General features: G+C 38.9%; 1 pseudogene across 1 annotated transcript in view; it reads left to right on the top strand.

Annotated features, from left to right (window-relative positions):
* LOC148871428 (outer envelope protein 61-like) overlaps positions 1-22,418 on the top strand; it is a 57,900-nt pseudogene that overhangs the window by 9,463 nt on the left and 26,019 nt on the right. The window contains exons 3-8 of the transcript XR_016108210.1: positions 5,693-5,749; positions 5,892-6,020; positions 6,352-6,429; positions 6,615-6,685; positions 6,855-6,907; positions 7,004-7,202. The product of XR_016108210.1 is annotated as an outer envelope protein 61-like (transcript). The remainder of the gene's footprint in view (positions 1-5,692; positions 5,750-5,891; positions 6,021-6,351; positions 6,430-6,614; positions 6,686-6,854; positions 6,908-7,003; positions 7,203-22,418) is intronic.

The raw sequence follows: 22,418 nt of genomic DNA, 5'->3' as shown, positions 1-22,418 counted from the left end.
TGAGGACAGCAATGTTGTATGGAGTAAGAGTGTTGGGAAGTCAAGAAACAACATGTCCAAAGATGAATGTAGTAGAAGTGTGAATTTTGAGATGGATAAGTGGAAAAACTAAAAAAGGATAAGATCAAAAGTGAACTTATTCATAAGAACTTAGGGGTAGCTCCAATAGGTGATAAAATAAGGGAAAGTATAATAAGGTGGTTTATTCACATGTAGAGAAGACCATATACAACACTATTGAGAAGTGATCTCTTTTGATTTGAAGGGTCTAAAAGAGTTGGGGTAGGAAAAAAATGACATGGGTTGAAGTAGTGAGAAATGATTTGAGGGTTGGAACAAGATTTAGTTGTGTTGACATCATAGTTGCCAAGGAATCTAGGCAATTTTAGGCGATGGGAGGGGTGCCTATGTGTTGCCTAGGCAATAAGAATTCTATCCAAACAAAATTTCAGGTAGTTTTATATATCAATCAGTACACATATTAGTTGAAGAAAAAACAATTCTCTCTATTAAGAACATCTAATTTCCTCTTAGAGCTTGGCAAATTATATCTAAAAGATGAAAGTATAATTTTAGTATTTACAAAAATAGTTTTGTTAAAATAAGTATTCAATAGAGCAATTTCATATCAAATTAGCAAGTAAAAAGAATGCTATTATTTTATATTATAATAATTTAAGATAGAAATTAAGGAAAAAAGAAAAATGAACAAGGGGTTGAGAGGTTGTTTTTTCTTCTTTCTTTTTATCTTTTCAAAACCTTTGGATCTTCTCAAAGCTAGAGAAGTTGACCTTGAGGATTGAAGAATTGGATAGAAAAGAGGCCCTGAGAATCCTGTTAGAAGAGGAAATAAAGGAAAGATGGAAACAAAAGTATGAATTGGAGGAAATACTAAGAAAGGAAGAGATCTGTTGGAATAAAAAATCTAGGTTTGAATAGCTAGTGGAAGGGGATGGTGATACCACTCAATTGCAAATGGTAGAAGAAAGAAAAAAACCATTTATAGTGTGGAGATGGAGGGCCAGGTAGTGAGAGAGGGCCAAGAGATTATGAGGAATTTTGTGAATCACTTTTAAGGCTCTATTTTGGCTGAGGTTACTTCAAGGTTGCCGAATTTGGAGTGAGATAGAGTGATAGAGGAATAAGCACAATTTTTTGAAAGGAACTTCTCGGTGGAAGAGATCAAGAAAGAAATCTTCTCGATGGTGAGATCCAAAGCCCCAGGGCCAAATGGTTTTTTAATGGCTTTCTATCAAGAGTGTTGGGAGTTCTTAAAAACATACATGATGGAAGTCTTAATGAGTTTTTTTTCCAAAAAGGGGAGATATTCCCTAAGGCTATGTTTGGTTTGAAGGAAAAGATAGGAAAAGGAAGGAAAAGACAGGAAAACCAATACAATGTTTGTAAAGGTTTCCCTATCTTTCCCTTCCTTTCCCTACATTTTCCTTCAAACCAAACATAGCCTAAGGGTAAATGCCAATATTACTTTGGTGCCAGAAAGGAAGGAGGTGAAAACTCCACAAAAGACTATAGACCAATAAGTCTAGTTTTGATTCTTTATAAAATTATTTCAATGGTTTTGCTCGAGAGGCTTAGGGAGGTTCTTCCCTTGGCGATCTCTCCCTTCCAAGGCGCCTTTGTGAAAGAAGATTGATTGTTGATCAAATATCGGTAGCAAATGAGTGAGTGGTAGAAAAAAGGAAAAGTAGAGAGCAAGGTTTGGTTTGCAAAGTAGATCTACAAAAAGCCTATGATCTAGTGAACTAGAAAGTACTATTGGAAGTCTTAGAGAGGTTTGAGTTTAGGGCAAGATGGATATTATGGATTAAAGGGTGTATTAGCTCAGCTCACTATTCAAATGGTGTGGCCAAGGATTTCTTCCTGGCCAAGCAAGGAACAAGACAAGGAGATCCCCTATCTCCTTTCCTCCTCACCTTAGTGGCAGAGGTACTAAGTAGACTGGTGGTGAAAGCATATCTACAAGGTATGATTAGGGTTTGTAGGGTAGGTAGAAACCAAGTGGTAGTCTCTCATCTCCAATTTGCTAATTGACATATTCTTGTTTTGTGAGACAATTGATTTGGAAATGGCTAGAAATTTGAAGATACTAATTAATAATTTTGTTGGATTGTCAAGGCTAAGGATTAATTGGGGTAAAAATGGGATTGTAGGAATCAACTTGGATGCAAGGGACTTGCAGAGGTTTGCTGAGGACTGAGGTACCAAGGTGTGGGATTAGAGATTGCCTTTGGGAGGGAACCCTAGTTGTGATGGGTTTTGGAAGCCAATGGTGGAAAGGTTTGCTAGGAAATTAGCCCCATGAAAAATGGAATTACATTTCTTTGGGTGGAAGAAATACTCTAATAAAATCTACATTGGCAAATCTTTCCATTTATTTCCTTTCACCCTTTTGTAACCCAACTAGGATAGCAGGGAAATTGGAAAAGTGCATGAGGGACTTTCTGTGGGAACCAAGAAAGGAAAAAAAGGACCATCTAGTAAAATGGGAACAGGTTAGCAAACCCAAGGAAGAAGGGGCCTAGGGTTAGGGAATATTGCTTTTAGAAACATTGGCCTACTTGGTAAATGGTTATGGAGATTTCCCTTTGAGAGAAAAAGGCTATGACACAAGGTAATAGTAAGCATTCATGGGCTAGAAGGTAATGGCTGGGATACAAAAGTTGCTCCCCATACTTCCTCAACTTCCTTATGGAAAGCAATTCATGATGTTTATCCAATCTCAATTTCATTAGGTACGATGTGGGAAGGGGTGATAAAGTACAATTCTAGAATAGGAATACCTTCTCCAAATGGTTTAAAGTGGAACCTCGGGTTTAGAAGAGGGTTATGGGAATTTGAATGTTCTTCTTTGATGCACTTACCTGATACCTTAAGGCAGGTCTCGCTGGATACAACTCTTGAAGACTCCAAAATTTGTAGATATCTCCAGATGGCCTCTTTACTTGCTCCTCCTTTAAGTCCCTTGCCTCCTCAAACCATCAAGGGGTGAACTTCCCAATGAAAGAAATTTGGAGTAAGCCTATCCCACTTGAAATTCAAGCTTTCTGATAGGAAAGTTTTCTTGGTAAGGTAAACACTTGTGATATGTTGTAGAAAAGAAGGCCTTCCGTATGCCTTTCTCCTCACATATGCTTCTTACATAGGGATAGTGGTGAGACCCTATCCCATTTACTAATCTCCTATTCCTTTGTGCTTAAAATTTGTGAGGTTTTTAGTTCTCTCTTTGGGTGCAGGTGGACCCCCCTCAAGATGTGGCGGTCTGTTCAATCCGAACTTCTTGAGGCAACCAAAGAAAAGAGGGAAAGTGCTTGGAGGGCCACTAAAGCAACAATTTGCTAGGTGGTGTGGGAAGAGAGGAATAGTAGAATCTTCTTGGAGATGAGCAGGACCTTGGAGGAAGTGATAAACAACATAAAAGTAAAGGTAACCTTTTGGGTGAAGACCTTAGACATCTTCAAAACCTTCTCAGTAACTGACTTCTCAAGGGACTGGACTGAAAGAGAATAATCATCAAGAGTAAAAGATAGAGTTTCTATGGAGTGGAAATCCCCAAAGGGTAATAAAGTAAAACTAAATTCTGGTGGGAGTTCCCTTGGAATCCCGAGTATGGCTGGAATAGGAGGAGTCATCAGAAACTTAGAGAGTAGGATTGTGGCGATGTTTACAGGGCCAATTGGTTTAGGAAACTCTTTGAAGGCTGAACTGTTGGCTCTCTTGCAAGGTCTCAGACTAGCTAGATACCTGGGGTTTAGAATGATTGAGGTGGAAGGAGACTCACAAGCGGTCATCTCATGGGTAGAATCTAACAAGTGTTTCCCTTGGACCCCTTTTTTTGATGAATAACAAAAGATTTTCATTAAAAATTAGAGAAAAGAGTACAAAGTAGAAGGGGAGAGGTAAACCTCGTTAACCCTCAACTACGGAAAAACACAAAACAGATTACAACATTGCCCAAAACATTTGTTCCCTTCCTACCCCTTCCTTAGCAAGAGTATCCACAAAGGAGCTGGCACTTCTCTTTACCCACTTTAACTGAATTCCCAAATCTTGTGCTAACTGATTAAACAGTCTTTTTTCATTAGCTAACTTCCAAAGCAAGAGCATCCCTTGGACCCTTCAGCACATGCTAAGAAAAGTGGAAAAGATAGCAAGAGAATTAGAGGTTGAGTTCAAATGGATTAGGAGTAGTGCGAATGGGTTAGTTGACTCCTTAGAAAACAAGGGTTTATGAGGCAACAATTGTTTCGGACCTCCTTGTGACTTGGGTTATGAAGGGATTGACACTATGATCAATCAAGCTGTATTAATCACTCCTACTTTCCAATTTAATTTAATAAAATAAATTTACTTTTGCTAATAAAAAAATCAACAGTAAAACCTTAAAAAAAGTATAAGTGATATATATAGTATATAATAGAATGCAAGGTTCAAAATTTCGCAATGTATTAGATCGTATTGGCCGATATGTATCGTTCCGACACAAGTCTGATATAGTGCGATACAATTAAGTCCCCTTCTCTCTCATTAATTTCATTAAACTATATTTAAGGCTGAATTGTCTCTCATTATTTTTGTATTTGCTCCTATATTTAAGTATAATTTCTCTCTTTCTCTCTCATTAATTAGTTAGTTACTCCTATAATTAATGCATAATTTTAAATTTGAATTTCAATTTTAGTGCCTAACTGGAATTCTCTCTCATTATTTATGTTAATTAATAATCCTCTCTCTCATTAAATTTGTTTTGTTAGTATAAAACTACAAAGCTTAACAATAGCAAGATTCGAACCTTGGGCATTAGGTTTTAACGACCAGAGGTTCACCACTAAGCCATGCTTATTTGCTTGCTATAGGTTTATGCATTTTTGTTTTTAAGTAAATTTTCTCTTTTTCTTAGTGTATGCTTCTCAATAAATGTTAGAATTAATTATTAAAATTTATATATTAAAAAATATTAAGATAAATTATATTGATTATTTTAAAACTAATGTATATCTATATACATTTTAGTTATTCCATCATTTGTCAATACTTCCTAAGTGTGTCTCAATATCTCGAATTTTATATAAACCATTAAATTATAGTTTTTTTTTTCTTCTAAACAACTTATTTACAATCATATAAAACTTGTAACTATTTTTATTAATATATTTTTTAGGACTTATTCGAGTTTTTTAGCATATTTATGTGTATCTTGATTTTTCGTCCATATCCATGTGTATCCAAAATTTATCCCGATCTGTCTCTTAAAATTGTCTTTTTGGTACACCTTGCATTTTCAATACTTTAAACCTTGATAGAATGTACCAACACACAGTAATGAGATGCAATCATAGTAATGTTGTTATAGTAAAGTGCCTGCCTTGTGACTTTTGTTGCCTAGGTGGGTGCCTTGTTTCTATAAGTCAAGGTTACGGGTGAGGCAATCAACAAAGGGTGCCTAGTCACCTAGGTGATACCTTGAATGTGATCATTTCATAAACACTGCATCTAGCAACTATAGATACTTGTCATGCAAGCAAGAGGTCATTCAAAAGGAAAAAGGTGTAATATTCTTAAAAATTGTGTCATGTGTAATGTTTACATAAACAATCTTCTTGCTTGCTTCTTTCTTTCTGTGCGTATATGTAGTGTGTAGGCACTAACTGATGGATCCAATTCTACTTGATAGGGAAATGACCTTCATAACCAAGGCAAATTCCATGATGCTGCACAGAAGTATTTATTTGTTAGTATGGAACTAAATTTTTCTCCCTTTTCTTGATCAAAATACTAGTTATGTTTTTTTTTTTTATTTAAAATTTTTGTTTGTAATTTCTTTGGGTAGTCCTGGCAATGATGTTTTCACAACTTTCTTCTTGCATGTTTAGGCAAAGAAAGACCTAAAGGATATACCATTATCTCAAAGTGTAACACTCCAGTTGACATGTTCTCTAAATTTGATGTCATGTTATTTGAAAACAGGGCAATATGATGAGTGCATAAAGGAAGGATCTGAGGTATGGATAAACTACTGTTCATTTTTTCTTCTGAGTTTTCTGTTATAATGAGTTGGTGCAACACTTACGAGTTAAGACTCACCTAAGACACAAATTAAAAGCACTCATGAAAATGATAACCTGAGATAGTAAGATGAATAAATTATCACAGTTGGTGAACTTTTAGTTTGGGGAGAAGGGTGAGCAAACTAAAAGTTCCTTCTTTTTCCTTCTATTCCTATTTCCTTTCAGTTTATGTGCCTTATACAAGTTATTTACCAGGAAAAATTAGCTTCCTCCAATTATCCTTTGGTCTACTTTTTCCTAATAAATGACTTGTCTGGCATTTTAGGTCTTGGTCTATGATGGTGAGAATGTCAAAGCTCTTTATCGGCGAGGTCAAGCATATAAAGAACTGGGGTTGTTAGACGTGAGTTTATGTTCTTCAATAGATCATCTCCATGCTTCAGATCAGCAAATAACGCCCCAACCCCAATTGATTTTTCTAGTTAACGATGCTGTTAACTCCATAGAATTGGTTGCATCTGTGAAGGATGTTATATTTGATATCAATATTTGCTTCTGTTATCTGATGGCATTTTTGAAACATATTAGGATGCAGTCTCTGATTTCAGTAAGGCTCATGAAGTTTCTCCTGATGATGAAACTATTTCAGAGGTTCTAAGGTATACACATATATGAATAGGAATCCTTGGATATTTAGTTGGATGAAGCTGAGTGATATACTGCATTTTATTTCATGCATTTGCTGTATGTTGATGTCAATCTGAGTTAGGGGCATCTGGATTCCGTTTCCATGTTCTACATGATCATAAATGTTGCCATTTGGTTCAGGGAGATGAATGAAAGATTGAAAAAAGGAGGTGGAAACCTACAGTCATCAAAAAGTATGCTTTTCTTTTTTCCTTAATCAAGTCAATTAGTCCTACATTTCTTTGGCTGTTCACATTATGAGAAGGCTTTCTGCTTCATTTGTCATGCAGGACTAGTAATTGAGGAAATAACTGAAAAAATTCAAACTGTGCCTCTTGAAACACTTAAAAGTTCATCAACAGAATATTCTGTGAGACGACCACAAGAAACTACTGAACTCTTTGGGACTTGTAGTAAGTTCAGCTTTGGCAGCTTAGCTACTGAAACAGAGTGTTTGCAGAGTTTTAAAGACAACCCAGAAGCTATCAGGTTATTTTCTGTCCATGAAGCATTTCTTATTCATTCTTGATGTAACTGTAATCTTAGTTGTGAATTTGTTTATTGGGGGTATGTGGTCTTAGCTATTCTTTTCCTTCATGGATAAATGTCTTTACATTCATTAAGTGTAACTTGACATGGTTATATTTCGTTTCTATCTTCATGTGCATTACTTCAATACAAAGCAATGGATGTTGACATCCTTTCTTTGTATTTGTTTTAGATTTTTCTTGCTATAAATTATTTTTTATGGGTTAATGCTTTTATTTCCATTTTTTAGTGTCAGAAGATCAACTAGTGTTTTAAAAAGGCATGGGAGGCATATGCCTGGAGGGTGCCCCCAAAATGCCCTGAGGTGCATGGCAGAAGCATACTCCATAGGTGTGCATGAGATGTACCAGAGGTGTACACCTCATACAAAAAGGAGTTAAGATAAGAAGAAAAGAATGAAAGGAAAAAGGCAGGACCCTCTGCAATTGGAATAATTCAGGAGGGGGGGGGGAGACATATGTGGATGTTTTTGGGGCCAATTGGACAAGGTGATTCATTTAGGGACAGAGTTAATGGTGTGGTTTTTAGGGTACAAAAAGCCAGGGAAATGGGAATCACAAGGTTGATTGTGGAAGGGGATTCGAAAATAATAATTGGGTGTCTGAAGGAAGGAGGGGGTGATTTGGCAATATAAGAATGACCTCAGGCAGTTCAAGATGTTGTCAAGAGCTATGAACATTCAAGTTAGATGGCTAAGAAGGTCCACCAATGGATTGGCTGATTGACTAGCTAAGCAAGGAGTGCATAGAAATCATTTGTATTAGGCTCAATTATAATGGCATGGTGGGGTTCTTTTGATGTAAAGGGTGTTCCATTTAACAACTTGTCGTAACCTTTTTCTTAATTAGTTTTAATAAAATTTTCTTTGTTGCTGATCAGAAAAAAAAGGAAAATAAAACATCTTTCATAAAAAAAAGGAGGCTTACACCTCCTTGTGCTTGGGAAGCATATGCCTCTTATGTTTTGAACTATGCTTCACGCCTCCAAGTAGTGGAATGCCTTTTATCATACCTCTGTGTTTATAACATTTAGCTTAACTAAACTTAACAATGCCTTGCCCCAACTATATGGGTTTGGTGCTATCGAAGGCTATAGTGTTTTTTAGGCAAGGCAATAATCTTACATAATAATATAATAACATAATTTGGATTTACATCATATGTTCAGGTTTTCTAACATCATGATATTTCATTGATATAATGTTGGGATCAGCCCAACTCTGGACTTCATGGAGGAAGTTCAGCCTTCACTCTAACACAGGATTGGAAGAAAAACAGAGCAGAAGAAGAGAGAAGGAATTAGCTCAATTAGGGTTCACAACCTTCATTGCACTATCAACTGCCTTATATATGCTTGTACATGCAAATATCTCCATAACAAAATTAATTAGCCTTTATCTTATTTGAGTGGTTGATGTGGCTTCCTAACGTGGAACTTGGTAATGTGCTACTGAGGGAATAAGGGTGCGGGGGCCTGACAAAGTGCCCATATTTAGTAAACCTATCCACAACAACTAAAATCACCGACTTACCATGGGATTTGGGTAGTCTGGTAACAAAATCCGTGGTAATTTCTTCCCAAGCCTGGTTTGGGACGAGTAAGGGCTGGAGAAGACCTAGAGGTGCTCTTGCCTCATACTTTTGCTGTTGACAAACTAGGCACTTGGTTACATAATCTTGATTTTCTTTTCAGATTCCCTTCCAATAGTAGTTAGAAGAAACTTGTTGAAGAGTTCGCAGTATTCCAGAATGTCCTCCCAGTGGTGAGTTGTGGAATATGGGCTGAATCTACTGGAATAACCATCTGACCCTTGTAGAACAGCAACCCATTGACAACAGAATACCCCACGTGTGATGCGGGCTCTTGGCTAAGTGTTTCCTTGATCCGAGTGAGTTTTGGGCTCGCTAAGGCTTCTTGTTTTTGTTGAGAATGTTTATGTGAAAGGGTATTATTGTCTTTTACACATTTGTATTTGGGTGCACATCTAGGGACATGTAATATTTTTCAGCAAGATATGATTTTTAATTTTGAGGGTGTGAACAGTGACAGACCACTCATCTTCGACAAATCTCTCTCTTCTTCCTCTTCTCCCCCTTCTTCCATCTACTGTACTTAGTATTGTACTTGGTATCAGGTACCTCAAGGATCTTGGGAAGGTTTTCTTTGCTGATCGTCATACCCAGGAAGGCCTACTGGCGTTAGACTGCTGTTGGATGACATCAGCAGTTCGTATAGGTGGCGACAACAACTCTTGAAACTTATATTGTTGGATGCACCTTGATTTTAGGTTTTTTTTGGTATGATTCTTACATCCTTTGAAGCCTCTATGATTTTTCCTTGGTTTTTTGAACCAAAATTCGCAGAAAATGCAGATATGATGTTTGGGATTTTTCTGCGCATTTAAAATATTTTATTTTCATGGGACTTGATGTTCTTGGGTCGTTTCAAAGGTCTGGAATATTAGGAATTTGTTTTACCTTTTTCTGAGCCCCAGATGTTTTTTGGAAATTTTTTCTCTTCCTATTTTGTCACCAGCCAGTTTTTGGCCTCCCTTTTGGGTCTCAACCGAGATTAGACTTGTATATTTGGGTTGTGTGTGTGTGCCGGTTGATGTTGAGTGTTGTTGGGCTGTCGAGAAATTAGATTGTGAGACATGAAGTTGTCTAAGGAAGTCCAGGTTGTTTCTGGAGTGTTTCCTGGAAACGTTGACACTACTAGTGGCATGGTAACCACCATAAAGCTTGAAGGAACCAATTTTTGGAATAGTCTCAATTTGCAAGCTTACCATTGGAGGGAGAGGTAATATGAGATTTATTATAGGAAGGAAGTGAAGCCCAAACCTAAAGACCCAAAGTTTCCAAAGTGGGATTAGGAAAATTCATTGGTAATGTCTTAGTTAGTTTGTTGAGTTTGGGCCGATGATAAGTTGTTTGGCCCAGCTGTGTTTTATTTTTATTTTCTTTATTCAGTTAGGAAGTTATTGGGCCTAGGCCCATTAGTTTATGTTAGGTTAAGTTGTGACTATTCATCTATTTCAAGTAACCGACCTACCAAGGGTATTATTGTACTTCTTCATTCTTTTTTTTTTATAAATATATAAATCAAAGGGGGGGGGGGGCAGATCTATTCAATTTTGGTGACATCCCATTCTCTTCTACTTCTTCTCTTTCTTACTCTTGCTGAAACAGTAGAAATCTGCTGAATTAAAAAATATGAAAGAAAGTAGTTTCTTGAAGAGAGAAGGAAGAGAGAAGGAGAAGAAGAGAAGAAGAGAAGTTGAAAGAAAAGAGAGCAATAATCTGGCCGCCCCTTCACTTATATAGTAGAAAAACATAAAACAACATATATAACACTCAAAAAACATAATAAAATTTGGACTCACATAACTACTATGGTCCCCACCTCCTATCTAACAACTAACATAAAACATCTACTCAGAAAAACATCATAAACTAATTAATCTTCAACACTCCCCCTCAAGTTGGGAATAAATGTCACACATTCCCAACTTGCGTAGATCATGTTCACGCTTGTTCCTTGCCACCCCTTTAGTGAGAATATCAGTCAGCTGCAACTCTAAAGAGACATAAGGCAAACAAACTTCTTCGGTTGTTACCCTTTCTCTTATAAAGTGTCTATCAACTTCAATGTGTTTTGTCCTATCATGCTGAATTGGATTGTGGGCAATATTGATTGCAGCCTGATTGTCACAGTATAACATCATAGGTTCTTCTACTTTCACTCCAATCTCATTTAAAAGAGATCTAACCCAAAGAAGTTTTGGGACACCATGAGCCATGAATCTATACTCGACCTTTGCACTTGACCTTGCCACAACCGCTTGCTTCTTACTCTTCTAGGAGATCAAGTTTCCACCTACAAAGGTACACACTCCTGATGTAGACCTCCTGTCATCTAAGCATCCTGCCCAGCCTGCATCTGTATAGGATTCTAGCTTCAGGTTCTCATGATTTGAGAAAAGAATGCCTCTGCCAGGGTGCTTTTTTAGATATGCAAGTATTCTCTCAATAGCTTTCCAGTGCTGAACCCAAGCATGCATGCATGTAATGACTCACAACACTAACAACATAAGAAATATCTGGTCGTGTCATACACAAATATAGCAGTCGGCCCACTATTCTTTGATATATACCCACATCCTTTACCAATTCACCATCCACACCATTAATTCTGTGTTTTGGATCAATAGGAGTGTCTGCTGGTTTAGTCCCCAGCTTCCTAGTCTCTCACAGGAGGTCAAGTACATACTTTCTCTATGAAATGAAGATCCCATGTTTGGATCTTGCAACTTCAATCCCTAAGAAGTATTTGAGCTCACCAAGATCTTTGAATTCAAATTCTTGCTGCAATGATTTTTTAAGATCATCAATCTCCTCCAAATCATTTCCTTCACCACTATATCATCCACATACACAATCAGAATTGACACCAAAGCATCTCTCATCTTCACAAAGAGGGTGTGATCAGACTGTGTCTGTGTGTATCCAAAACGGATGAGTGTCCCTCTAAACCTGTCAGACCAAGCCCTAGGTGACTGTTTCAGTCCATACAGAGATTTTCTAAGTCTGCACACTTTTCCTTTACCAACATTTTCATAAAAGCCTACTGGAATGTCCATATATACCTCCTCTTGTAAGTCACCATTGAGGAAAGCATTTTTGACATTAAGCTGGAATAAGGGCCATGCATAGGTGGCTGCTAGAGATAAAAGGATACAAACTGAACTCATATTAGCTATTGGTGCAAAGGTTTCCAGATAATCAACACCATAGGTCTGAGTATACCCTTTTGCTACCAACCTTGCCTTGTATCTCTCTATCTTGCCATCGGTCTTATACTTCACTGTGAATATCCATCGACATCCGACTGTCTCCTTGTGTGGGGGGAGATCAACCATTTCCCAAGTTTGGTTTTTGACCAAAGCATCCATCTCATCTTGCATGGCTGTTTTCCACTCAGGTTTGGAGAGAGCTTCAGTAACATTCCTGGGTATAGGCACAAAATCCAGGGAAGAAAGAAAAGCACGGTAGGAGGGTGATAAGGCATTGTAGGAAAGATGATGTGAAATGCTCTTCCCATTACGAAGTGCAATGGGAAGATCAAGGTCAGTGGGATCAGCTGCAACAATGGTGTTAGGGACAGAAACATTATCATCAGAAAACATAACAGGCTCAGGCTCAAGAGGAAAACCTGGAACTGTATCTACCGAATCTGGAGTTTCAGAAGGACTGATAGAGAGTGGTGTGGGTCGAGGATGTGTGGAGTCAACCATCATCTGTCGGCACTGATATTGCTGTGAGGCTGCCCGTAGTGGCTCAGGTAATGAAACTGGAGGTGTAGGTGCTGGCTGAACCGATCCTAGCTGAATTGATGGTGCAGGTGGTGGTTGAACTGATGTAGATGCTGGCTGAACTGATGGAGGCACCACAGAAATAGGAAGATGAACAAATTGTGAGTTCTCCTCCCCAAAACTCTCCCTCTGAGGAGAACTACTCGAGAAGAAGAATGTGGATTCAAAAAAGGTAACATCCATATTGACAAATCTGCTCCTCGACATTGAGTCATAACAGCAATACCCCTTTTGGTTCTGAGCATGCCTAAGAAAAACACATTTCTTGGCCTTAGGATCCAATTTCTTGTGATGAGGGTCAAGAATGTGAACAAAAGAAACACAGCCAAAAACCCTCAGAGGTATATGAAATATCTCTCCATCTGGAAAAGGAGGCTAAATGGCACCTTAAACCCCAAAGTCCGTGAAGGAACACGATTAATCACATGTACGGCTGTAAGAACTGCATCTCCCCAGAAGTGCACAGGAACTGAAGCACACACCATAAGACTCCTTACCACCTCCACAATGTGTCTGTTTTTCCTCTCAACAACTCCTTTCTGTTGCAGTGTATATGCACAACTGCTCTGATGAACTACACCATGTTCTAAGAGATACGTGGTTAGGTCCTCAAAGTACTCTCTGGCATTGTCTGATCTAAAAGCCTTAGTTCTCACTCCAAATTGTGTGAGAACCATCTGGTGGAATTGTCATACTAAGTTAGGAACCTCATCACGTGATCTCATCAAATATATCCAAGAATATCGTGTATAATCATCCACAAACAAGAGAAAGTAACGGAATCCTCCCATGGAAGTGATTTGATATGGCCCCCATACATCAGTGTGAACAATATTAAAAGTAGAAGTACTTCTTTTATTACTTGGTTTAAAAGACTGTATACAATGTTTTCCTAACTGACAACTCTTACACTCCAAAGTAGATAATTGAACAGACTGAAACAATTTTGGGAAAAGATGTTTCAAAGAACTAAAAGAAAGATGTCCTAAGCGATTGTGCCAAGGCATAATCTGGTTTACTGACTCTAATCCACTACTACTATTGCTGCTAACATGATGGCCCTGATGTCTCGGAATCTCATCCAGAAGGTAGACTCCATTCACCTCACGACCACTCCCAATCATCTTCTTTGACTCCAGATCCTGCAAAACACAATTACCAGGAAGAAGTGTCACAAAACAATTCAATTTTTTTGTCAAATAACTAATAGATAGTAGGTTGGTATGAAATCTAGGGACATGTAAAACAGATGACAGAGTTATATCATTGGTCACTCTAACTGTCCCCTTCCCAGCAATGGGCATATGTGAACCATCTGTTGTAGAGACTTTGTCTCTACCAGGGCACAACTGATAGGAACTGAAAATGGTAGGGGCATTAGTCATATGCTCAGATACTCCTAAGTCTATAATCCAAGGAGGTCCCTCCTTACCTGAAGTGGATGCAAGATTCGTAGTTGCATATGAACTACCTGTATGTGCAAAGGAAGTTGTGTAGTTGGCTCCTGCATTCTATTATCCATCTGGAAGGTAGAGCTAGGTGAATCTTTCTTATTCATAAGCTGTCCAAACCTCTCCAATTATGTTCTCACTACTGCTACTGTAATGGATTCCCAATCAGTTTGGGAGAGAGGGGCTGAAGAGTCTCTTGTAGTGGCTACATTTGCATTTCCTTTCTTGTTTCTTATTCGAGCAGGCATATGATTTGGATGAAGCTTCCAACAAGTGTTCCTTGCATACTTAGGCTTCTTGCAATAATCACACACCAAATCCTCTTTATCTTCCTTTCTAGTCTCACTACTCCCCCTGTCTCCATTCGGCTTAGGTTTTGTTGTACCAACCATAGTCGACTGGTCAATCCCAGGTTGTCTCAGCATTACATTCCTCCTACTCTCATCTCCAGAGACTAAAGCATAGGCTTGAGAGAGTGTCACATCCTCCCTAGAAAGAATATGCTGCTTAAAAATGTCAAATTCAGGGTTCAGCCCTGCCAAGAACTCAAAAACACTATTCCTCTCTACCAGTTTGTGATAAGTTGCTGCATCATTTACACTTTCCCATACCACAATTTCTAAGTGATCTATTTCTTGCCATAGGGTTTTTAGCATGGAAAAATACACAACAAGAGGTTTTTCTCCTTGTTTCATACTTATCACCTGATTTCTTAACTGATAGGCTTTGGCTTCATTTTTCTTCTAAGAGTAGGTTTCAGTCACTCCATCCCAAATCTCCTTAGCAGTATTAGCCCATAGGATTTTTTTTGCAATATGAGGTAACATAGAATTACACAACCAAGACATTACCATGTAATTCTCTTGCACCCATCGGGAAGAGTCTGTATCAGGTTTCTTCTCCTCCCCAGTGAGATACCCTAATTTTTCATGGGCACCAATAGCCATCTTAGCTGATTGTGCCCACTCCAAATAATTTGTACCATCAAGTTTTACTGTAGTAATGATCCCAGACCAAAAAATATCACTACTACCTCCATCACTCAGTCCCATAGTACCGGTAGATTTCATCTCGGTGTTCCAACTCTCCATTTTACTTCAAATAGTTCAACAATAAGAAAAAGTAGATTGGAGACCTTCAAAAAATAATTTAATACCACACACACAGAAACCAACCCTTCCGGAAGAAAACCCTAGCTGGAGGGAAATCTCTCTCCTCCCTACGCCTCCCAACAGAGAGAAAAGTGAATTGATCACTGCGGGAGGCCTAGAAAATTTTAGAAACCAAACTGCCCTCTTCAGAAAATCAAAAGAAAACTAACGATACCTGGGTGTCCAAGATCAAATAAAAAACAAAGAGTCCAACTTTTTTGGGACTCTTCCCCGTGCTCCAGTTCTTCCTGATTTTGATGCCGAACAGTAGATCACCTTCCTGATGTCTAGATCCCACCAAAAACTCCAAGAACTGGGCGATCTATAGCAGATTGATCAGCCCTTTACTACTTCATGCAGTCTGCTGATCTAGAGCTGCATGAGAATGCTTCAAGAAACCCTAGCCGATGCTCTGATACCAAGTAGAAATCTCCTGAATTAAAAAATATGAAAGAAAGTAGTTTCTTGAAGAGAGAAGGAGAAGAAGAGAAGAAGAGAAGTTGAAAGAAAAGAGAGCAATAATCTGGCCGCCCCCTTCACTTATTATTTATACTAAAATAATAGAATAATACAAAGACAACTATGCCCTTATAGGGCGGCAAAACATAAAACAACATATATAACACTCAAAAAACATAATAAAATTTGGACTCACATAACTTTTGTGGTCCCCACCTCCTATCTAATAACTAACATAAAACATCTACTCAGAAAAACATCATAAAACTAATTAATCTTCAACAAAAACCTTTCAACTTCTTTTCTTTTCTTATCAAAGATCATATCGAAACAACTTTTTGCAATTTCTACTTGGTATTAGAGCAGGCCGAAAGCTACTTGAGCTTCTCCATCATGCAGCCCTAGATTGACCGACTACATGGTGAGGTGAGAGGCTGATCGAAGACCTTAGGTAAGCCTAATTTTTGGATTTTTTGGTGGATCTGTATTTCCTTGTAGCTGGTCTAGGGTTTCCCACCAAATTTAGGAAGAATTGGAGAAAGGGGAAATGTCCTATTTTTGTAGGACTCTTCAATTTTGACCTAGGAAGTGGCACCCTAGTTTTTTAGGGTTTCTTGAAGTTTTCTGAAGAGGGCGGTTCAAGTCCCATCTGTTTTAGAGGTCTCTAGACGGAGCGACTGCTTCTTCTCTCTCTTCTCCTGCTCCCGCAGAAAAGGAATCTTTTGTGGGAGGAGCTTCTAGGGTACCAGAAGGGTGTCTGTGGTGCCTGAAGGAGATTATTACATATTTTTCCATCTTAAAGTGATTTTCTAACCCTTTTTTGGGAATAATGGAGGGTCATGGAGCTGAAAACAAACTAGGGAGTGAAATGGGACAAGGGGGAGGAGGTTCGAAGACCTTTTCGGGGCTGGGATCACTACAGTTAAGTTAGATGGTACAAACTATTTAGAATGATCACAATCTGCCAAGATGGCCATTGGTGCTCGTGGGATGTTGGGGTATATCGCTGGTGAGGAAGTGAAACCCGAGTGTAACTACTCCTGGTGGGTACAGGAGAATTATATGGTAACAACTTGGCTGTGCAATTCTATGTTGCCCCATATAAGTAAAAACTTTTTGTGGGCTAACACAACTAAGGAAATTTGGGATGGAGTTGCAAAAACCTATTCATAGAGTGAAAATGTTGCTAGGGCCTACCAATTGAGAAACCAGGTTATTGCTACTAGACTGGGAGATAAACCTATTGCTGTTTATTTTTCGGCTCTTAAAACCCTATGGTAGGAGATTGACCATTTAGAGATGGTGGTTTGGTAAAGTAGCAAGGATGCAACAACCTATCGGAAGCTCTTAGAGAAGAATAAAGTCTTTGAATTTCTTGCTGGTCTTAGCCCAGAGTATGACATTGCAAGGAAACATATCCTTTCCAGAGATAGTGTTACTCTTTCTTAGGAATATGCCTTTGTATCAGGAGAAGAGAGTAGGAGGAATGTGATGAAGAATCTGGGTCTTGAGTAGTTGGTTATGGTTAGTACCGTGAAACCTAAACAGAGTGGAGATAGGGGTGGAAATGAAATCAGAAAGGAAGATAAGAAGGATCTGATCTGTGACTACTGTAAGAAGCCTAAACACACGAGAGATACCTGCTGGAAGTTTCACCCTCACCTTGTGCTGAATAGATTCAAAAACAAGAAGGGAAATGTGAACATGGTAATAAATGGTGACTTGCTTGGACCTCCTACTACAACCACTTTGGAGTCTGTTGCAGTTGCTATAGTGAGGGCTCAACTAGAGAGATATGGGTAGTTACTCAGTCAGCGAGATGCAGTTAGCCCTAATCCATTATCAAGTGGACAACTAGGTACAGGTGGATTTGGTGGTGGACATTCTACTTCTTTTGCCCATATAGGTAGTTCACATGCCACTACAAACTTTGCTTCTACTATAGGTAAGGAAGGACCTCCTTGGATTATAGATTTTGGAGCCTCAAAGCATATGACCCATATTTCCATCATTTTCTCCTCTTACCAAGGCAGAGATAGAGTTTCTACTGTTGATGGATCTCATGTTCCCATTGCTGGGAAGGGGTCTGTCAAGATAACTGACTCCATTTCCCTATCCTCTGTCCCCCATGTACCCAGATTAAGTACCATCTTGTTATCTGTTAGTAGTTTGACTAAGAATTTGAATTGTTCAATGATTTTTTCTCCTGGCCATTGTGTTTTGTAGGATTTGGTTTCAAAGAGGACGATTGGGAGTGGTCATGAGGTGAATGGAATCTACCTTCTGGATGTGCTTCCTAGTAATCAGAGTCATCATGTCAACAGGGATTTTGAGTCGGAGTCTGTGGGTCAGATTATACTTTGGCATAATTGGTTGGGGCATTTGTCTTTTCCTTCTTTATGTTTCTTGTTTCCAAAGTTATTTGAGTCTGTTAATGTGTCCAGTTTAGAGTGTAAAGGTTGTCAATTTGGAAAACATTGTATACATTCCTTTAAAGCTAGTAATAAAAGATGTTCATTTGCTTTTGATGTTATTCTTACTGATGTGTGGGGATCATACCATGTTCCTTCTATGGGTGGCTAACGGTACTTTCTTTTATTTGTGGATGATTTTTCTCAGTATTCTTGGATTTTATTGATGAGATCCCGTGATGAGGTGCCATCCTTGGTTTGATAGTTTCATCAGATGGTGCTAGCACAGTTTGGGGTACGAGTGAAAGTGTTCAGGTCAGACAATGCCAAGGAATATTTTGAAAAGAACCTTGCTTCATATCTATCAGAGTATGGAGTAATTCATTAGGGTAGTTGTTTTTACACTCCACAGCAAAATGGTGTTGTAGAAAGGAAGAACAAACACATTGTAGAGATTGCGAGGAGCATGATGATAACATCTACTGTTCTGGTTCAATTTTGGGGCGATGCTGTTCTTACAACAATTTTTCTGATTAATAGGTTGCCTTCTTGTGTTCTTGGATATAGCACCCCATTCAGCCTTTTTTTTCCTAAGGGGGAGATGTTCCGCATTCTTCTCAAGGTTTTTGGCTATGTTTGCTTTTGCTCATGTTCTTGGTCCTCATCGCTCGAAGCTTGATCCGAAGGCAAAGAAGTGTGTTTTTCTTGGATATGCAGAAAATAAAAAAGGATACTATTGCTATGACATGTCTTTGGGAGTCGGTATGTTACTATGGATGTCACCTTTCTTGAGTCCACACTTTTCTTCTAGAGGGGTTCTTTTCAGGGGGAGTGTTTTGGGGAAGGAAGTAGGCGGTCTATTCCTCTTCTGGTTCCAGTCCTTGTGTCCACTCTTGAGTCTGACCCTCCTGTGTCTAATCCTCGTATGTCACTTACTTTACCACCTCCCTTGCGTCTTGTTTCTCAGTGCTTCTCACGACAGCGCCTACGACTTCATAGGGAGGTTGGTTCCACAGCAAAAGAACCCATATCAGTTTCTATCGGCTCCTTGGAGATTCTAGATTCGACTAACACTGATTCAGGTATTCCTCTTGTTCCCTCTGATGTTTTGGTTCCTATTGATTACACTAACCCCATTACAGATGACCTTGACCTTTCTATTGCACTCAAAAAAGGGAAGAGAAAGTGTAATACTCATTGTATCTCACAATATCTCTCCTACAATGGACTTTCTCCTTATCGAGCTTTCCTTTCTTCCCTTGACTCCATATCTATACCCAAGGGTGTTAGTGAGGCTCTCTCCAAACCTGAGTGGAAGATAGTTATGTAGGAAGAAATGGAAGCTTTAATTAAAAATCAGACGTGGGAGATTGTGGATCTACCAGAGGGCAAGGAGACAGTTGGATGTAGATGAGTTTATACAGTTAAATACAAGGCAGATGGAAGTATAGAAAGGTATAAGACAAGATTGGTTGCAAAAGGGTACACTCAAACCTATGGCATTGACTACTTAGAGACTTTTGCACCAGTTGAAAAAATGAATTCTGTTTGTGTCCTTCTCTCTCTTGCTACTACGTACTCTTGGCCCCTTTTCCAACTTGATGTGAAAAATGTCTTTTTTAATGGGGACTTGCAAGAAGAGGTATATATTGGATTTTCCTGCTAGTTTCTACAGTGATGCTGAAAAGGGAAATGTATGTAGATTGAAGAAGTCCCTTTATGGTTTGAAATAATCACCCAGAGCGTGGTTTGACAGGTTCAAGAAAGCTTTGGTTGCTTTTGGCTATACTCAGACTCAATCAGACCATACTTTGTTTGTGAAGCGGAGGGGGTCCTTGGTATCTGTTCTGATAGTCTATGTGGATGACATTGTAGTTACAGGAAATGACCTGAGTGAGATTGATAGTTTGAAGAAGAATTTGCACAGAGAATTTGAAAATAAGGATCTTGGGGAGCTGAGATATTTCTTGGGCATTGAGGTAGCAAGATCAAAGCATGGGATTTTTATCACAGAGGAAGTATGCCCTGGACCTTTTACAAGAGACAGGGAAACTTGGAACAAAGGCAGCTAGTACTCCTATTGATCTGAATCATAGAATTAATGCATCAAAAGGTGAGTTGGTGAAGGACATTGGGAGATATCAGAGACTAGTAGGGCGGTTATATTTATGTATGACAAGACATGACATCTCTATACAGTGAGTGTGGTAAGTCAATACATGAATGCCCCACGAGTTCAACATTGGAGGCTGTTGACAGGATTCTTGCTTACCTGAAGGGACACCTAGGCAGCGGTATACTATTTGCTGACCATGGACAGTTGAAACTAGAGGCTTACTCAGGTGCTGATTGGGCAGGATGCCTAGATGACAGGAGATCTACATCAGGAGTCTGCACTCTTGTTGGAGGTAATCTGGTTTCATGGAAAAGTAAGAAACAAACATTTGTGGCAAGGCCAAGTGCAGAAGCTAAATACAGAGCCATGACACATAGAGTTTCAGAGCTCCTATGGATCCATTCTTTGTTAGGAGAAATTGGGATTGAGACAGAAGAACCTATGATGCTATATTGTGATAATCAGGTGGCAATTAACATTGCACACAACCCAGTTCAGCATGATAGAACAAAGCACATTGAAGTGGACAGACATTTTATAAGAGAGAGGGTGACTTTGGGGGAAGTTTGTCTTCCATATGTTGCTTCTGATTTGCAGCTTGCTGATGTTCTTACGAAAGGTGTTGCAAGAAACAAGCTGGAGCATGATCTATGCAAGTTGGGAATGTGTGACATTTACTCCCAACTTGAGGGGGAGTGTTGAGTTTGGGCCGATGATAAGTTGTTTGGCCCAACTGTGTTTTATTTTTATTTTCTTTATTCAGTTAGGAAGTTATTGGGCCTTAGGCCCATTAGTTTATGTTAAGTTAAGTTGCGACTGTTCAGCTACTTCAAGTAGCTGACCTACTAAGGGTATTATTGTACTTCTTCATTCTTTTTTTATAAGTATATAAATCAAAGGGGGGGGGGCAGATCTATTCAATTATGGCGACATCCCATTCTCTTCTACTTCTTCTCTTTCTTTTTTTTGCTGAAACCTTTCAACTTCTTTTCTTTTCTTCACAAAGATCATATCAAAACAACTTTCTGCAATTTCTACTTGGTTTCCTCTCCACTACCAAGGACATTTGGGTCTCCAAATAAGAAATACAGCTAGAGTATATCAGCTTCAGAGAGACTTGTAATGTGTTAGGGGGAGAGGACAATGGCCATGTATTTCTCTTCTCTACAATAACTTTGGGAAGAAATGGATCACTTGGAGTCAGTTTGGAACAATTTCATTCCGATAATGCAGAAGAATTCTTCAAGAATTCTCTAAATATGTTTTTTGAAGATGAGGGAACATTACATAAGTCCTCTTGCAGTTTTACTCCACAACAAAATGGAGCTGCAGAGAGAAAAAATGGACATCTACTGGAAACTGCTTGTGTTCTCTTGTTTCAAAACAAGGTCCCTAAGAAATTTTGGTCACATGCTGTTCTCACTGCATCTTATCTCATAAACAGGATGCCATCTAGAGTTTTGGGTATGAAGGCTCCCTTTTCTCTTATGTGTCCAGATCAACTTGTTTTTCCCTTACCCCCAAAGGTCTTTGGTTGTGTGTGTTTCATTAATGTCAAGGATCCTAAAAGGACAAAGCTAGATCCTATGTCTATTCAAGGGGTGTTTTTAGGCTATTCTCCTACACAAAAGGTATACAAGTGTCTTGATCCAGTTACTGGGAGGAAGTTTATTACAAAATATGTCACCTTTCATGAGTCCTAGTCATTTTTTGACCGCCCTCAGAATCCTCTTCAGGGGGAGACTAGTGAAGTGGAAGAGACTTCCTCGAAGTCGGGGGTTAATCCTTTTGTTCCTGCCCCCACTCCTCTTCCAACTACTCCTGATTTAGTTCCTTCTGAGCCTATCGAGTCTACTTGTCTAGTTGATGCAGAAGCCACTGCTCTTGACCATTGTGATGCAGAAGCCACTACTCTTAACCATTGTATCTAAGTGTTTATTGAAGGAAAAGAAAGAGAGACTTGCTAGTTCATGACTGCAACCAATTGGATTCCCTTGAAGATGACCAAGGTATGGTTTCTCCTACTTCATCCGCTATTCTTTATCCTGATCTTCTTATTGCTTTGCGGAAACCAATTCGATCCTACACTCTCCATTCTATAGATAGATTTGTCTCATATTCCCATTTGTCTCCTACCTATCACTCCTTTGTTTGTGCCTTGTCTTCTATCTCTACCCCTTCCAGGTTCTTAGAAGCT

Source organism: Nelumbo lutea, chromosome 2, assembly GCF_056320005.1.
Source record: "Nelumbo lutea isolate HS-2025 chromosome 2, American lotus-T2T, whole genome shotgun sequence".
Lineage (NCBI taxonomy): Eukaryota > Viridiplantae > Streptophyta > Magnoliopsida > Proteales > Nelumbonaceae > Nelumbo > Nelumbo lutea.
Note: the sequence above shows the minus strand (reverse complement) of the source record. Positions and strands in the feature narration are given on the sequence as shown.